The sequence below is a fragment of the Rhodnius prolixus genome, unplaced genomic scaffold (assembly GCF_049639745.1).
Source record: "Rhodnius prolixus isolate KJV_2025 unplaced genomic scaffold, Rpr scaffold_3, whole genome shotgun sequence".
In the NCBI taxonomy this organism is placed as follows: domain Eukaryota; kingdom Metazoa; phylum Arthropoda; class Insecta; order Hemiptera; family Reduviidae; genus Rhodnius; species Rhodnius prolixus.
The window spans coordinates 32143055-32160169 of NW_027411603.1; the positions used below are offsets into that span (position 1 = coordinate 32143055).

The 17115-nt window shown below is 35.5% G+C and overlaps 1 protein-coding gene across 8 annotated transcripts in view; it reads left to right on the plus strand.

The window, feature by feature from the left end:
* Window positions 1-17115, plus strand: part of spri (Src homology 2 domain-containing protein sprint) — a 577619-nt gene that overhangs the window by 251746 nt on the left and 308758 nt on the right. Inside the window, exon 1 of one of the 8 annotated variants that reach the window (XM_074124872.1) lies at window positions 12991-13102. The exons of the other annotated variants lie outside the window; for them this stretch is intronic. The gene's annotated coding sequence lies outside the window, so the exon portion shown is untranslated. Of the gene's footprint in view, window positions 1-12990; window positions 13103-17115 lie in introns of those variants that run through there. 8 annotated transcript variants of the gene reach the window in all.

The following is a 17115-nucleotide window of genomic DNA, read 5'->3' on the forward strand; positions in this document are numbered from 1 at the left end:
TACATAAAATAACAATTACTTTAATCGAAGAATGAACTTAAACCGACGATTTAAAAAAATAAATAAAATAAAATAAACAAAATCATTGATGTATGTTGATATAAGCATTTTTTAAAAAAAGGTTTTGAATTTTTTAGCCCCATAATTTTTTTTTATTTTTTATAACGTTTTTCTTTTTCACCTGTAATTAATAGTTTGATTATTATAAATAACTAGATATTACAGTCAATCTACAGTGCTACTTGAACAAATATTTTGTAGATGAAAATGGCCAGCATAAGGGTCTGTGACATCTAATAATTTCTAAAAAAATGTGAAGAAAAAGTTAATGCAGCAAAATTACTTAAATTATATCAGCTAAGCATGAATGAAATGTTGGGTACTAGCTGATTTGTGTACCTTTTGGCGTTTAATCAACCCTTATACTTAACATTTTAAACTGTAAGTTTTTGTTAAAGAGATAATATAATGAATTGATCTTTGTTTAACAAACACAGAGAACAAATTTTGTCTTATTAATGTAATTGGCTGAATATGATTAATTAACGTAAAATTTTGTTTACTGCTTTAATTCTAGTGTCTTCTATTGTGTCGCCATTGAGGTGCATACTGTAAGACTGGAATACTGATATATTTAGCTCCATTTTCAAAGAGTATTTTTTATTTGTTGTGAAAAATAAACTTTTAGGAAATACCGAGAGAGAGAAAAACTGTGAAAGAAAATACAAAAGTGCCTGGTAGAAAAGTAATATGATATCCGAAACACGACATTCTCCTCCTGAGGGATTACAGCCAGCCGCCTCTCCTTCACACCCAGGCTTGTGCTCTTCTGAAAGGTTGCCCCTAAGCTTCTTGGCTAAATCCTTTAGGTCAGTTGGTAAGGCTGGTGATTATCTGCAGGGTCTGCATCGCTGTTGTATCTTTACTTTTGTTTTCCCTCTTAGTACAAAACAGTTGCTAAATTTCTTGTAGATTGTGTCATTCCAAACTTGCGGATCTTATTTTATACTCGTATTGAGATTTAAGCTTGTTTTGTACCATACAGTTTTTTTTATAATACAAGTTTCATTGGCGCCTACAAAAAAGAAATGCATTTTCCTTCATGTTGTAAGCCACAACTTGAACTTATTCACCTTTTCCATGTAATTATACTAACCAAGAAATTTCTAATCTATAAACTGTAGCTTTATTTTTAAGCATCTGAGTTAGTTGTTTATTTGATGTTTTCATAGAACTTATAAAGATGGCACCTTCAGTTTATAGTGCAAAAAGATATCTTTTTTTTTTATGAAATTCTCGTATAAACATACTCGTATAAGAGGAGTTTAAAAATGACTTACGAAACGTATAAATAAACGGTGACAATATTATGAATGGGTTTCCTTTCACTAGGGCGTAATTCTTATTGGATTTCGCGATGGAAGTCCTCCTTTTGTACATCTTCGGCTCATCTGAGACACGAGCCACATTTTGATTAGATCTAGGAGTTGGCTAGAAAGTTAATGCTACCGCGACCTATAGTTTCTATAGTAACACTCGCTAATTACGTTACCTCCTCAAGTTATGTGTGGTTAGTTCCACTCAGGTGTTTGTTGTGAGTCTCCTAGGCAATGGATTATTCTTCCATTAGCCGTTTAAGCCTTTCACATTGATACAAATATGGTGCAGTGACGTTTTCTCTTCTTTCTTCACTGATTCTGCATAGGTTATACTTTGTTTAGCCAATGCTTGTCATTTCATGTTTCATGTTCGTCATTTTCTCAAATAGGGCAATCTCGTTTCCTCTTTTTAAATTTTCTCTTTTATGGCAACCGCTTTTGTGGATATGTAAAGTAATATATCTTAAATATGACAAATGGAAACATTCAGTTGCTGTCGAAACTAGAATTTTCAAACAACAATATTCATCAAACATTTTACGCAATAGATTGTTGTAAATAACAGTAAATTCTTACCAATCTTTGTAAGCATCGATCTGGAACATTTTGTTTCCTGCTTCACAAGAAGAACCGACTTGAGAAGATATTATTCAAGCACCGTACGAGCTTTATTATCTTACAAGTGTCCTAAATGAAATCATCTGTGATAGAGTCAACTAACGTCGTCAAAAGCCTAGGAAGATTCATATCTGATTCCATTGGTCTAAAATTTATGGTAGTCCTAACAAATCAGTGTATTTTAAAGCTTTAGCACGTAAACGGATGTGTCTAGAGTTCTTGAATCAAAATTACTCTCCATGTTTTGAAATAGGTTATTAAATTCTTATTTTCAAAATATCTGCTCAGTGATATTAATTTTTTTTTTTTTACGAAGAATAGCTTTTTAAACTACCATTACAAAGAATGGCGCATTGCACTTAAGGCTTGATACGAGTATTTAAAGGCTATCATAAAATTCGCTATCAAAAACTGATAAGCTTAAAGTTCAACTTAAGATAACAAATACAATCCGGAGTACTTAATGCCGTGGGACATAATCCTTCAGATGAGGACATGGAGGATATTATTTCTTTAACTTAATCACTACTAAGAACGCCAAAGTTGAAACTAAATTAACTCGTTGTTCATTATTTTTGGTGACTGATTCATAGTTTCAATAGGATGAAAAAATAATTGCCATTTCAGTCGTGATACATTTATTCTGCCGAGCTTTCGACCTAGGGACTAGGTCAGGCCTAGTTTACAAAGTAATATTTTTACATTACAGGGTTGGTGTGTCTTCTGTCCTTTGAACAGTCTATGAACAGACAAGACAAAAGACACACCAACCCTGTAATGTAAAAATATTACTTTGTAAACTAGGCCTGAAGATGACCTAGTCCCTAGCTCGTCGAAAGCTCGGCAGAATAAATGTATCACGACTGATATGGCAATTATTTTTTCATCCTACTAAATTAACTCCCTTTTTTTTCAAGAATTGTTTATTGAATACGAGGTGTGTTCAAAAAGTAACGGGAATTTTCGTTTTTTGAAAAAAATATTTATTTATTCATCTACATTAATATTGTCGCCTTCAAAGTAGTCCCCTTCGCATACAATACACTTGTGCCAGCGCTTTTTCCAATCCTCGAAACACTTCTGATACTCGATCTTTGTGATAGCTTTCAGCTCTTTCAAGCGATTCGCTTTTAATGTCATCTATGCTTGTAAAACGACGGCCTTTTAATGTTCTCTTTATGTTTGGAAATAGAAAAAAGTCACATGGAGCCATGTCTGGCGAATATGGAGGCTGGGGCATCGTTAAAGTTTTGTTTTTGGCCAAAAATTCACGGACAAGCAATGAAGTGTGAGCAGGTGCATTATCGTGGTGCAAAATCCATGAATTGTTTTGCCACAAATCCGGGCGTTTTTTTCGGATTGCTTCACGCAAACGGCGTTGAACTTGTAGGTAGTACTCCTTATTGATTGTTTGACCTTGTGGCAAGAATATATGATGCACTATGCCATTAAAATCGAAGAACACAGTGAGCATAACCTCCACTGGGACGATTGAGCCTTAGTTTCGACATCATATCCGTAAACCCATGTTTCGTCACCTGTTATAACACGTTTCAGTAGATCCGCATCGTTGTCGACTTCATTGAGTGACTCTTGAGCAACTTCCATTCTCCGCTGTTTTTGTTCGAAATTCAACAATTTTGGAACAAATTTTGCTGCCACACGTTTCATACCCAAAACATCCGAAAAAATTTCATGGCATGAGCCAATTGATATGGCAACATCATCAGCGACTTCTCTGATTGTGATTCGGCGATCGTTCATAACCATTTCTTTCACTTTTTTCACGTTTTCATCGGTTGTTGATGTGCTTGGACGTCCAGGTCGTTCGTCATCTTCAACGTTTTCGCGGCCATCTTGGAAACGCTTATACCACTCGTAAATCCTTGTTTTACTCATAGCAGACTCACCATATGCCTTTATTAACATTTCACACACTTTATTTCATTTTTTACGCAAAATTTAATACAAATTCTTTGATCCATTTTTTTTAACAAACAAAAATCGCCAAGCTCGAAAAACACGTCTAACCTTAACGGCTGCCACTTAAGAAGTAAACAATGAATATTACTGAAAATTTTATCGTACTTCAGGGGCATGTGTACCAACATAATAAAAAAAAAAATTTTACAATCAGACTCTCCAAACCCGCGAAATTTAAAAATTCCCGTTACTTTTTGAACACACCTCGTATATATGCTGAGTGAGGAACCAGCATGATTTGAAATTCCTTATCTGTACAAGATATTTGAACATCCGAACTCTGTAGATAAGAAAAACAAACTTATCTGATGATTCTAATAAGATAGAGGAGAATTTTTTTAAAATTTAAATAAAAAAATTTCCGGTTCATACTTTTAATCTGATAAAATGGAAGCCTACAAGGTATTAGTTCCTTTAAAAAGAATATATTTATAAGAGAAATTTGTATTCAACAAAGTAGAAGAAGGCCGTAATGTAAGGATGTTATTTTGTTAAACTGCAAGAGTTTTAAGGGTAAGGTAGAGAGGGACATGTAAAATGTACTTTTAGAGATGGTAGCACTTACCGCAGATGAGACTGCCTTTCTCGCCCCTTTACAACTAGTTCTGGCATCGGCCACTAAAAATTGTGCAAAAGAACACTTTTAAACAAACATTGCTTTGCACCAAAACATCCCTTCTTAACTTCTTTTAAATGTTTAAACAGCGGAAGGAAGAAGTTGTTATCGAGAGGAGTGTGACTTGAACAACAACAAACTTCTGGTAATGAATAAAAACCGAACTGAAATTTAGTAGAACAAGACGACAAAACTGGTGTATATGGTTAATGCTGTCTACAAACTATATAACTTGTACTGTTGAGTGGAATCTACCATCTCTGGTTGTACCAACAACCCAAGTTTTTATGCCAAAGTTAGTACACACTGTAAGCATTATTGAAAGAGAAGTTTATTTCACTTTTAAATATAATAGTTTCTATTCTGTCATTGCTGGTGTGCCACAGGGAAGTGTCTTAGCACCTCTACTTTACACAATCTACACTGCCGACTTACCTTCTAACCTTAATACCTCTATTTACACCTTCGCTGACGACGCTGCCATTCTCTCCACACACTCTGACCCTGTCCTCGCAGTACGCTCACTACAGTCCCACCTTCACTCAATAGAACCTTGGTTAGAAAACTGGCGTATAAAGATTTACCCAACTAAGTCCACCATATGTCTTCTTACATCATACACCTATCCCACTAGCCGACCATGTGCGGTACCTTGGAATGTACCTAGACAAGAGACTTACCTGGAACCCCCATACGATACTTAAACGTACCGAACTAAACAAAACGATACAAACTTCTAGCCAGACTACTTGACAAACGTTCAAAACTCTCACTACAGAACAAACGACGACTCTATACAGCTCTTCTCACACCAATATGGACTTACGGACTCGAACTTTACGGAACAGCTAAAAAATCAAACATCAATAGACTGCAAACCAAAATACTCCGCCGCATAGTAGACGCTCCATTCTATGTTAGCAACCACACACAATACATACAGATCTCCAAATTCCACTTATCTCCGAACTTGCCAAAATCCGATATAAAAATTTCCATCAGAAACTCTCATTTCATCCCAACCCTTTAGCTGCAAACTTGTCTTCAACTACGCTACCCTCCAATCCTCGAAGACGGCTGAGGCGCCGTTGGCTTCGTGACCAACTGGGTGACTAATGGCGGCCATCACTGGATGACCGTCATTCACGTCCGCCACGTTATTTATTTATACACTTATCGCATTTACTTATTGTGCCCTGTGGTTACACGGGGGGGGGGGTAAATTTCAATAAAAGGATAAATAAAAAAAAATATATCTAATAGTTAAACCAATAAATTTTGTTGACTGTTTGTAAACGGTTTTTTTCGAAAAATAATTTAGGGTTTTCGTTATCTATTAAAAATGTATCAGTTTTAATTAAGCATACAGATGCCAAGGTTATGTTAATCAGATTTAAGGTAACATTTGACATAAAAGTATCGAATCTAAACGTTCTGCAACGTCTCTAGTGAACTTATTACTTTTTCTGGTTAGCGTTTAGGCCTAGATGAAACCACTGGTAGTAGAATATTGGTTATTGTTTTCTTTTGAGTTTAGATAAAGTGGTTGTACGTAACTGCATCTGCTAAATCTCGTAACGCAATTTCTTTGCTTATCAAAGTAAAACCTTGACGAACAATCGAAGATGGTGAGAATATTAGGCAATTGAGCGTTGCACTATTCAATTGCAGTTTATTTATTTCGTAATGGATGCCCTTAGGCAGTTGGGTAATAGATGGGGGCCCCTATCTTATGTAAAACCCTATTAGTTCTCTTATTTAATCTTTACACTTGTTACCTTCAAACCTAGCAGACTCGCATTAGAGTACACCTGCCTTTTTTTAAAATCGTTTAAGATAAATTTATAAAGTCACTCCTTCAAATGCACTGTAATCTCACACTGTGCCTGCTAAAGTATCATCAAGTTGAACAATGAGCCTAGCCGCTGATACAATATCCGGTAATCAGTGCCGCTAAGATACTCGTACATTATTTTATATTATAAATATATAATTATTTTTATATGAAAAAAAAACCGCAAAATGGCCGCGTTGTGCTGGTTTGAGTCACACTTCACTTAATATGCAATGAATCATACGCAGTGGGCAGTCACGTTGCTAGAGGAGGGCAGATTCTTTCTAAAACGGGCCGGTTAAACTATAGCCACCAATTTTGAAATAATTATTATACCTGTCACTTATTATACATTGTGTCAGTCAGGGTGCTTAAGAGTCTGGTACCCTAGCTTTATATAGCTCTTCCAACCGTCCGAGTTTAAACCCACGACGTCCTCTTCTATGAGTGAATAACTTGCCAAGGGTCTAGCCTCGATGGCCACAACCATGCTCCTAACTTAGCCAGAACATTCTCTCAGGTACCGAGAAGTGCTAAACTTTGTTCTTATGAGCAACTTAACGAGGTTTTTAGGCAGATTTTAGACTAGGAGCTAACCATGTGTTTATTATCCATCCCTGCAAATCGCCAAATTAGGTTTGGTTTATAGTATTCCTTAATCACTAGCATAAGAGTCAATGCCAACAATTTGACATCATCGAAATTCTTCAGTTCTTCCTTATACCGGAAATAGGAGAACGTAAAGGACAAAATGAAAATAATAATACAAATTAAATTCTAAAACAGATATTGTAGGAAAAACATTACAAAATCTAACAAAGATGGTGGTTAGTTTTTGTGCAATTCAATTTCCTCCTTAAGTTTAGATATTCTATCTTACAATTCACATCATTTTCCGAGTTAATAACACAGATTGGCTTGGCATCCCCATATTTTAGTTGATCATTAAGTCACCATAATAATAAGATTCTACCATTAAAATAATAGCCAGTAATTTCGGCATTCAGAAAAAGAGTGCTTGGCTTATTGGTGAGAACAGAGCTGTGGGCGTTACTCTTTACACTTTAATGTTACCAAGTGGGTAGCAAACACTTTAAAATAAATACTCGCTGATGATCGGTATCGAGTGAATTTCCTGTTTTACAATCTATGGTGCACAATAATGATTTGTGATGATGCCGAGACATCATTTAAATTTAAATGTAAACTACAGTTGAGCCTGTTAGATGGATGTAACTCATATTTTAATACATTATTGATCTGGCACTACAAATATTACTATGAGGTGTATTTACAAAAGGATAATCAATATTTAAAAGTAAATATCTTGAATATTGATTAAATAACCCTTTCAATTTATTCTTGTTCTCTTTATTTTTCATATTGTTCTCAAACCATTTACAAAAATAAGTCGAACAATATTTCATTGCACAAAAGAATTCTCGGTCCCTCATAATGAGTGCCGATCTATATTCATTATTTTTTGCACTATACTTGTATTTGGTTTTATTTTAAAAAATAAGTAAATAATAAATCAATTATTTCTTATAAATTAAAATTTGATAACCTTTAAATTTTTGATGAAATGTATTGTATTATTAATCAAAGTCACCTTTCTGTCAGAATATAAATAATTACATTTTGTCAACAATTAGGAGATTCCCAAGAAAATAAAGATAAATATTAACAATGTTACTTCAAAACTAATAATTAAAAACTTAAAAGTTAAAAATAACAAAGGTTCACTCTTGGAGCGGGAGTGTACGGGGTGAAACCGAAATGTAGCTTTTCGGTTAGCCTAGGAAAACTAACTACAGTTTTTCAGGCTGAGCTAGTTGCAATTAGGTTCTGCGCTACCGAGATAGCGGGCGAGGAATTAATACTTCTAAGGTTGTAATTTTCTCGGATAGTCAGGCTGCTACGAACTATAAGTTCCTACCAGGTCAACTCAAGGCTGGTTTGGGTCTGTCTGGGTGCCCTGAAGGAAATTAGTGACCAAAATAAGGTCTTTCTGGTCTGGGTACCTGGTCATTCAGGACATAAGGGAAACGAAGCGGCAGATTTATTGGCCCGAGAAGGCTCTGCGGGACACTTCGTTGGCCCAGAGCCCTGCTTTGGGGTTTCGAAATGAGTTAAGTCTGCTGCCATTAAGTTATGGGTGCAGAGGAGGGCTCAGGAGTGGTGACTTTCCACCACTGGGCAGAGACAGACGAAGGAGTTCATTAGAGACTATTCGCCGAGGCTGACCGCAGAATTAATCCGTCAAGGCCGTGGGGCTATAAGGATAATTGTAGGCCGATTAACTGGCCACTGCAGGCTCAGAAAAAACATGCATCGCATGGGCCTGGCAGATGATAGCCTTTGTAGGTTCTGTCAGGAAGAGGAGGAGACGGCACTGCACGTGTTGTGTAAGTGTGAGGGGCAATGTTATGTTTATTATGTTATTATGTTTTTCTTTAAGCGCTGATGCATCATCACTCCTATCATCTCTGCTATCATCTATTCTCACAGCTCCGTTGTGTACGCACTCTAAGGATGTTTCTTCTCGGATAGGAAAAACCAAGGCCTGAGAGCTTTACCCAGGAGCCACTCTCCAGAATTAAGAGTCTGATTAAGCGGACGGATCTGGAGGGTGAGCTCTAAAGACGGGGAGCCACAATAGATCCATAGGGGTCGCGGTGGGGTAGGCCTTAAGGCCGCCCTAGTTTAATCTATTCTATTCTAAAGATTCATTCAATGAGAAACAGAGAGTTAATTTGCAGTGAAATGTTGAACATGGCGCATGACTTGGAAACGTATTATTTGTGATTTGTTTTGAGATAAATATTTAAAAAGATACAGTACAGTGCTACCGCTGGGTAGCTTCTCTCCTCCTGCTCTTCCCGCACCAGTTCATCAGATTTACATCCTATTTACTTATTGTATATATTTATACAGATTGTAAATTACAAAATAAATAAATAATAATAATTAAATAAAAAGAATGTCCAATAAATTTAATGGGTTATTAAACATATTTACTACAGAATGAGGAAGTAGATCTAATTGAAAAGATAAGAACATTATATTTATAGTAAATTGGATTATAAATATAAAATTTGCGTTTAAGAATAACTAATAAACGGTAAAGTAATGCCTTTCATTTCAGGCGTGCTTTACGTCTTTCTGATCAGTTGTCGTGGACGGAAGCGAATAGCCAACTACTTTACGATAAATTTTTTTATATTAAATAATAAAATGTAACCCAAGGCTAAGGCCGGCAATCACATCCAATACAAATCAATAAATTGCGGTCCCCCGCCTCGATATGTTCTCAAGTTACCTTACGCGAATTCTTAAAATGGATGATTTGTTGGATTGCAGAAAAGTAAAAAAGTTTGTTTTTTCTATGATTTGGTTTTCATGAGAAAATCATGAAAGTGAAAGCCACTTTTCCTCTGATAAAAACATCCATCACTAACTGTTTGCTTTGTTATTTGTTTATTTCACCTAGTGGGAGCGCTTTTATCAGTATTGCCAACCTAGTTTGTTTGCTCGTTAAAAGATAAACATTCTTACGATATCTTTCATATACGTTTATCTTTGTTTTATTTTAAGACCACCGCAGACCGCTAGGCGCTGACTTTTATTACGAGTACTTAATTTCTTTTATTGGTATTTTAGTTTTCTACGTTTAGAATAACACTATTAGATTATATTCTTAAATTCACGTTATTATTCTAGTGATAGTAACTTAATAATGGAATTTAGTTAGTTGGTTTTATCGAAAGTTAGTTATTTTACCCAGCAAATTATAGTAACTTTTTTTGTTTTATTACAACTAACATCGTCAAACTAATCAAATACTTATTGTAAAGGAAACTTAATAATGATAAAATAATGGCCGCAAATAGGCCAGTAGAATATATGTAAACGCGTATTAATCGCGTGGACGGATGCAGTTCGAGGAAATTGAGAAATTGCAGCGTTTTTCTCCCTCAAAGAAATGTTTGGTCGGCCACAGAAAACTATCAGCTACTTCTTTCATTTAGAGACCGGTTTGAACAGCTTATCTTTTGTAAACCGTACTGGCTACATGTTAAATATGTCCAGAAAGGTTTAATTGAAAATGCTTGACTTCAGGATTGTTGAGATTTTGGCCATAAAGGACAATAAAATGGTTGGATCTTTTAATTAAGCGCAGTATTTGTTATCGACTTTGATCGAAGAGAACTTTTTAGAACTCCAAAGGCTGTTCATTTTTATTAATTTACTTTATTGATTTGGATTGTATTTTGCGTAAAAAATGATTTTTATTAGAATATAATAGAAAATAAATTAATTATCGTGGGACTATTGTCCCCTAAGAATAAAAACATGTCCAATTGGAGACCTATTGGTTTGGTCCGTATTTTAAATATTTGTACATAAAAATAAGTATTTACAAAAAATAGAAACTAAAATTAAGAAAATAAATGAATTCAATTAAAGTTTCGAAGGAAGCTGGGTAGAAAGGAGATAATTGAACACAAGGGATTTAAAGATGGAAAGGGTAGGAGCATGGCGGACAGATGAAGGTAAGGAGTTCCTGAGAGAGGTAGCGCGTATTAGGAAGGATGTATAGAAGGATGAAGTACGGTATGAGGAAATATAGAGATCGGAGGAACGAGATCTAGTATTACGGGTCTGGATCGAGAATCTGAACTTGAAGAGTTGGAAAATATAAGATGGTCTTGTTGAGATTGGATGACTTGGAAAAGGAATGAAGCCAAAAAATACTGGCGGCTGTAGGACAGGGGAAAAGCCACTTCAACTCATCGTAGTAGTGCGAAATGCGAGAGTCTCTGGAAAGGCTGAAAATAAATCTTATGAAGCAGTTCATGAGAGGCGGTTGAGCTTAGCTTCAATATTACCAGAAAGACCTTACACTAAGCAACCATAGTCGAAATGGGGGACAATTAGAGTGGAAACTAGGAGTTGCCGGGTCTTAATTGGAAAAAGGTGACGGGAAGTATTAAACTGCTTCAGGATGTGGATGGAGCGGCGAGAGATTTGTACTTACGCATACTTATAACTTATAAGTATAAAGAAATTAACATTCATTTTAGTCTTAGATTCAATAATTATGCACTGAATCGAGTTAGGTAAATCAGATTAAAGTATTTCAATATTGAGTAATTAATAACAATCAGAATAAAATACCTAATATAATACATTCAAATTGAATAATTTACAGAATCGTAAATTATCAAAATTTGTTTTATTAACGAACTGAATACATTTGTCTACAATTTTCTTTCTGTTCGTGCTTTTGCTTTGAATTTAAAACTTTTGAATTTGAAATTGAAATGGTTTAATACAAACAACTTAAATTAAAAGCTGGTGAAGAGGTTCTATTGAGGAAATTCAAAGGGTACCTGTGGGTCACTCAGTTTGTAGAGTTTACTGGCCAAATGGACAATTCGGATAGCTAATTATGTTGAACGAAGATGCAGATACAGCCGAAAACTTGTCATCTCCACTCTATATTTAAGACGTTTGAAATTTTAGAGGCAGATACTTCTCAGTTCTAGCTGTCCGGCAGTATCATAATGCTTAATGTAGTTACCATCTTTTCTTAACATTGTGTCTGAAAAGTTCTTTGATTTATCCATTTTTCAGATAATCAAATTTCGGTTGTCAGAACCAGTTAAGCGTGGAATTTAGTTTTTAAAAAACCCCCCACAGTGAGCGGAATTAAAATCAGATAATGACGTGTATACACGTCGAACGCAGAACAAAACAATAGTCGTAATATGGTAACTGCAAGCGACTTTTTCTGCAATTTCTAAGGGCTTGAGGATTACTAAGCATTCTGTGCTCATTCAAAATCTTGCACCGCTTCACGTATGCATTGCCTAGTTAACTAGGGACGCACAAGAGCTTTTACAAGGAAGAAAAGAGCTTTGAATTCTGTGCAAAATGAAATCATGCTCGTACTGAGCTCTGAACCTCTAAGGTAGAAACAGCATTGCACAAGGGTTGAGAGCTTCTATTTGTGAGCGTAATTCCCAATCTCTAATGCGGAGACCAAACAAGTACCAACCACTTATCATTTGGCTGACTCCCACCTTCAGTTCTATTGGTAAGATAAAGGAAACATCCCACCTAATAAAATTCTTATTGTATTTTATTAAAATTTCGAGTTTTTATAGTTAATGGCAATTTTATATTTTTCACGAGTATACACGTCAATGAAACACACTTGACAGGTTAAGGAATATACTTTTTAGCGTGTCAGTGTATCGTATTGTTGGATAATTTCGTAGATTGTGGACGTACAATTTATTATTCTCAATATTAGCTTTCTTGGTTTCAATCGTCTAGTTATCACGAAGATATAAATTTAGGCGAAAAACATTAAACAAACCAAAAAAACGAATAAAACCAGCAAAAAAAACAAAAACAAACAAACACAAACCTGCGTGCTTGTTGGTGCATGTTGGTGCCAGTTTGTTAGCTGCTCCCCCCACTCCATTACTTTGTTGTCTACCATTACCCCTCCAGTACTTCCTCTACTATTCCACGGCTAAATATTTTGCTCAATGTATATTTCAGTCAGTAAGAGACGGGCGCTTGCGCAGTGTACTATTGTGTTAATAAGTTTTACCTTATAGTGTCAGCTGTTCATGTGAAGTTTGCTGCGTCTTAGAGGTGTGTTTGTGTGGGTGCTTTTTGTGAATTAATTTTTTGACGTTTTGTGTCTCTAGAGAAAGTTACTTCTTTTAATTTAATTTGTTTTTCTGTTCCTCCATTTTGTGATCATTGTTTTGCTGCCATGGATTTTAATTGTTTTTATTTTTAATAATTAAAATTGTAAATTATAAATATTTTCCAGATAATTTAGTAAAAATAACATTTCTGCAGGCTGAAAATCTTTTTAGCTGATTACGTATATTGCTAAAAGTTAGCCCTTTTTTTAAATTCCAAAGTCTGCAAATTTTGAGAGACAAATTACCCAAATTGTTTAATCCATTTAGCATCTAATTTCGATTCATACACAAAACTACTCATTAAAGAGTTTCATTTTAGGAATTTGTTGCTCGAACCTTGTTAATATTTACTCTAACAGAATTCGAGTTATTTAATCAATATTTCATTATGTTCCCGTTCATGTTGTCTATCGGCTCTACTCACAGCAAGAAATGTTTTTTCTATTATCTACTATGTGCGTAAAGTAATAAATGATAATTGGAAATTGTCAATTGCTCATCCCTAAGTTAAAAATAAGCACAAACAAAATTTTAGAGCTAATCCTGGATAATAAGGTGTTTATTTCTGTTTTTTTTTTTTTTTTTAATACATCTTTTTAATGCTGAGGGAGTTCTATAAAATAGGGAGCCTCCATTTGGTTGGTCCAACAGCTTCATGTTGAATGATGATCAAGTTTCATAGTTATCAGTTTCTTCAAAATGAAAGTTTTCTTCTTTGTCTACGATTTGATTCGTGATGCGAATAATTTGTACGTCACCTAAGTATATAATTGTGTCAGATTTCAAACATAGGCAAGAAAAAGTATTGCAATGGTGACAAATTTTCGACAAAAATCTTCCCCAAAAAAAAGTTTATTTTGAAAATGGGCCGGTTTTCTGTATTTTTCATTGAATAAATGTCATTGTACTAACTAAACCAGGGGTTCCCAAACTACGGCCCCCCTGAGGACATTTTTCCGGCCCTCACCGCACTTCCGGAAGAGGCATCTCTTTCATTGGTGGTCAGTGAGAGGAGGAGCACTATATGTGGCTGTGCCGCAAAGCGCTGCGTCGCTCATGTACAGTGCTACTTCCAATGACGCGAGATGCACGCGTCCCGGCTCCGAAAACAGTGTAAAATAACATCAGAAGTAGGAAAGAAAGGCAAAGCACTAAAACTAAACCGGACATTGACCATCTCATTAGCCAAAAGCAGGTCCATAATTCCCACAGAAATACTGGGCAGTTTGGTGATTTAAATTTACTTGTTCTTTATTTGAAATATTGTATTTGTTCCCGTTTTGTTTTTACTTTAAAATAGTTTGTTTTATAGTCCGGCCTTCCAACGGTCTGAGGGACAATGAACTGGCCCCCTGGGTAAAAAGTTTGGGGACCCCTGAACTAAACTTTGCAGTTAACATAAAAAAAAAAAAAAATCAATCTATTGAGACTTCTAATTCAAATAAAAATGAAAAATAAAATGAAGATTTGATGTACATATCATTTGATTAAAAATATTTAAAAAAAATCTTCATTGCTCCTTGCCCAGCTTCAGCAGGGAAGTCGCTGTTTCTAATCCTTAATTTGTGTTTGTGAATTGAGTATAATTTAAAAAATATAATAAAATAAAATATATCGCCGGACATTTAAATTCGAAATCAGGTTTAGGTACCGTAATCAGACCCAACAATAAACTTTTAAACAAAATCATGTTCCCGAAAGTATCACTTTACAGAATTGATTTGATCAGTTTGTTGATTCCAAAGTTTGTTGATTGACTCCTTCGATTCTAATTAAAGTTGGTATACTTATTGCGCATAAGAGTGCTACAATTTTAATTTTAAATAAATTATATTGGATTAATTCATTTCGGGAAGGGCGGGTTAGTTAGAATTTACTTTCAACTTTAAAGTTTCAATTCAGTGATATGTATGGGACTTCCCAATTCAATATTAACAAAGATACGTTAGATTAAGATTCTAGTAGGGAGGCCTCAAGGCCTACGCCACTGCGACTTCTTTGGATCTACTGTGGCTCCCATTACTCTAGAGCTCGGCCTCCAGACCCTTCATTTTGATCAGACTCTCAATCCTGGAGAGCGACTCCTGGGTAAAGCTCACAGGCCTTGGTTTTTTCCTCCCCGAAAAGTAACATTATTAGGGTACGTTCACAACGGAGCTGTGAGCATAGATGATAGCAGAGATGATAGGAGTGATGCATCAGCGCTTAAAGAAAAACATGATACATTCGAATGTGAGCGTGCACAACGAAGCAGCGACTAGTGACTCATACGCGCTGGTATAAACGAGCACAGATGATAGAATTAAATATTTCATTTTTCTGCTAGCTGAACTTCAGTATCGGAGCTTCAAAATGGACGTAGAAAAATTAATTAGTGCTGTCTTAACTCATTATTTTTTGTTATTACTTTATTATTTACTTTTAAACAATATTTTGTTTTTTAAATCGTGCTTACATTTATTTTTATGTGTATTTATTTGTTTTTTCTCAATAAAACCATTACTTACCCTTAGGTAATTTACTCTTAAGTAATCAGTAGTTTTTCTTTTATGGTTATAGGATTTCCATGACAATTTTTCCAACGTTTTCTTAATTTTGACCTTATTTTTTCTAAAATATAGTCGAATGTAGGTGGACCCATCCTCACTTATTCAAAAAAACGATCCGGATAATTTCTAAGTTCCTTGTATAAATGGTGAAATTAACCCAAAGTACTTCGTTTTTTATTAATGGGATGTACATGATATTTTCTAAAGCGTTTTTTCTTTAAAATATACCATTTTGTTGCCTCTTCACTACTTGGACATGTTGCATGTATCACAGCTCCGTTGTGCACACTTAATCAGCGATTATATTTTACTCTATCAGTTATCATCTCTGCTATCATCTATACTCACAGTTCCGTTGTGAACGTACCCTTAGCCAGACAAGCCCCTCACACTGAAACAATACGTGACAGCACTGTACTGTATCTTTTTAAATATTTATCTCAAAACAAATCACAAATAATACGTTTCCAAGTCATGCGCCATGTTCAACATTTCACTGCAAATTAACTCTCTGTTTCTCATTGAATGAATCTTTAGAATAGAATAGATTAAACTAGGGCGGCCTTAAGGCCTACCCCACCGCGACCCCTATGGATCTATTGTGGCTCCACGTCTTTAGAGCTCACCCTCCAGATCCGTCCGCTTAATCAGACTCTTAATTCTGGAGAGTGGCTCCTGGGTAAAGCTCTCAGGCCTTGGTTTTTCCTATCCGAGAAGAAACATCCTTAGAGTACGTACACAACGGAGCTGTGAGAATAGATGATAGCAGAGATGATAGGAGTGATGATGCATCAGCGCTTAAAGAAAAACATAATAACATAATAAACATAACATTGCCCCTCACACTTACACAACACGTGCAGTGCCGTCTCCTCCTCTTCCTGACAGAACCTACAAAGGCTATCATCTGCCAGGCCCATGCGATGCATGTGTTTTCTGAGCCTGCAGTGGCCAGTTAATAGCCCCCCACGGCCTTGACGGATTAATTCTGCACTCAGCCTTAGCAAATAGCCCGGGATGAACTCCTTTGCCTGTCTCTGCCCAGTGGTGGCTAGCCACCACTCTTGAGTCCTAAGAATAAGTAACTCAAATCCATACTGTAAAGAAAATTAGTGAACGGAAATGCCATTTCATTGAAAGATTTTGAGGTTTTAAACAACAATTTTTTCTCGAAAATGATACCTTTACGTATTTGTAAAAATCCATTTTTGTTTATCTTGTTCATGAGACCTCAAAATGTGTTATTCCGGTGTAAAACTCAAAATTTGTAATCGGCACGATTGCTATACTCCTTTCTCACAGAGTTAAGAGAAATAGCAGTTTTTTTTAATAGCAATTGTTGCCACTCTTATCCGAAAATCCATTTTAGATTTCCTGGATTTGAGCAGGATGTGAGTTTTCTTGC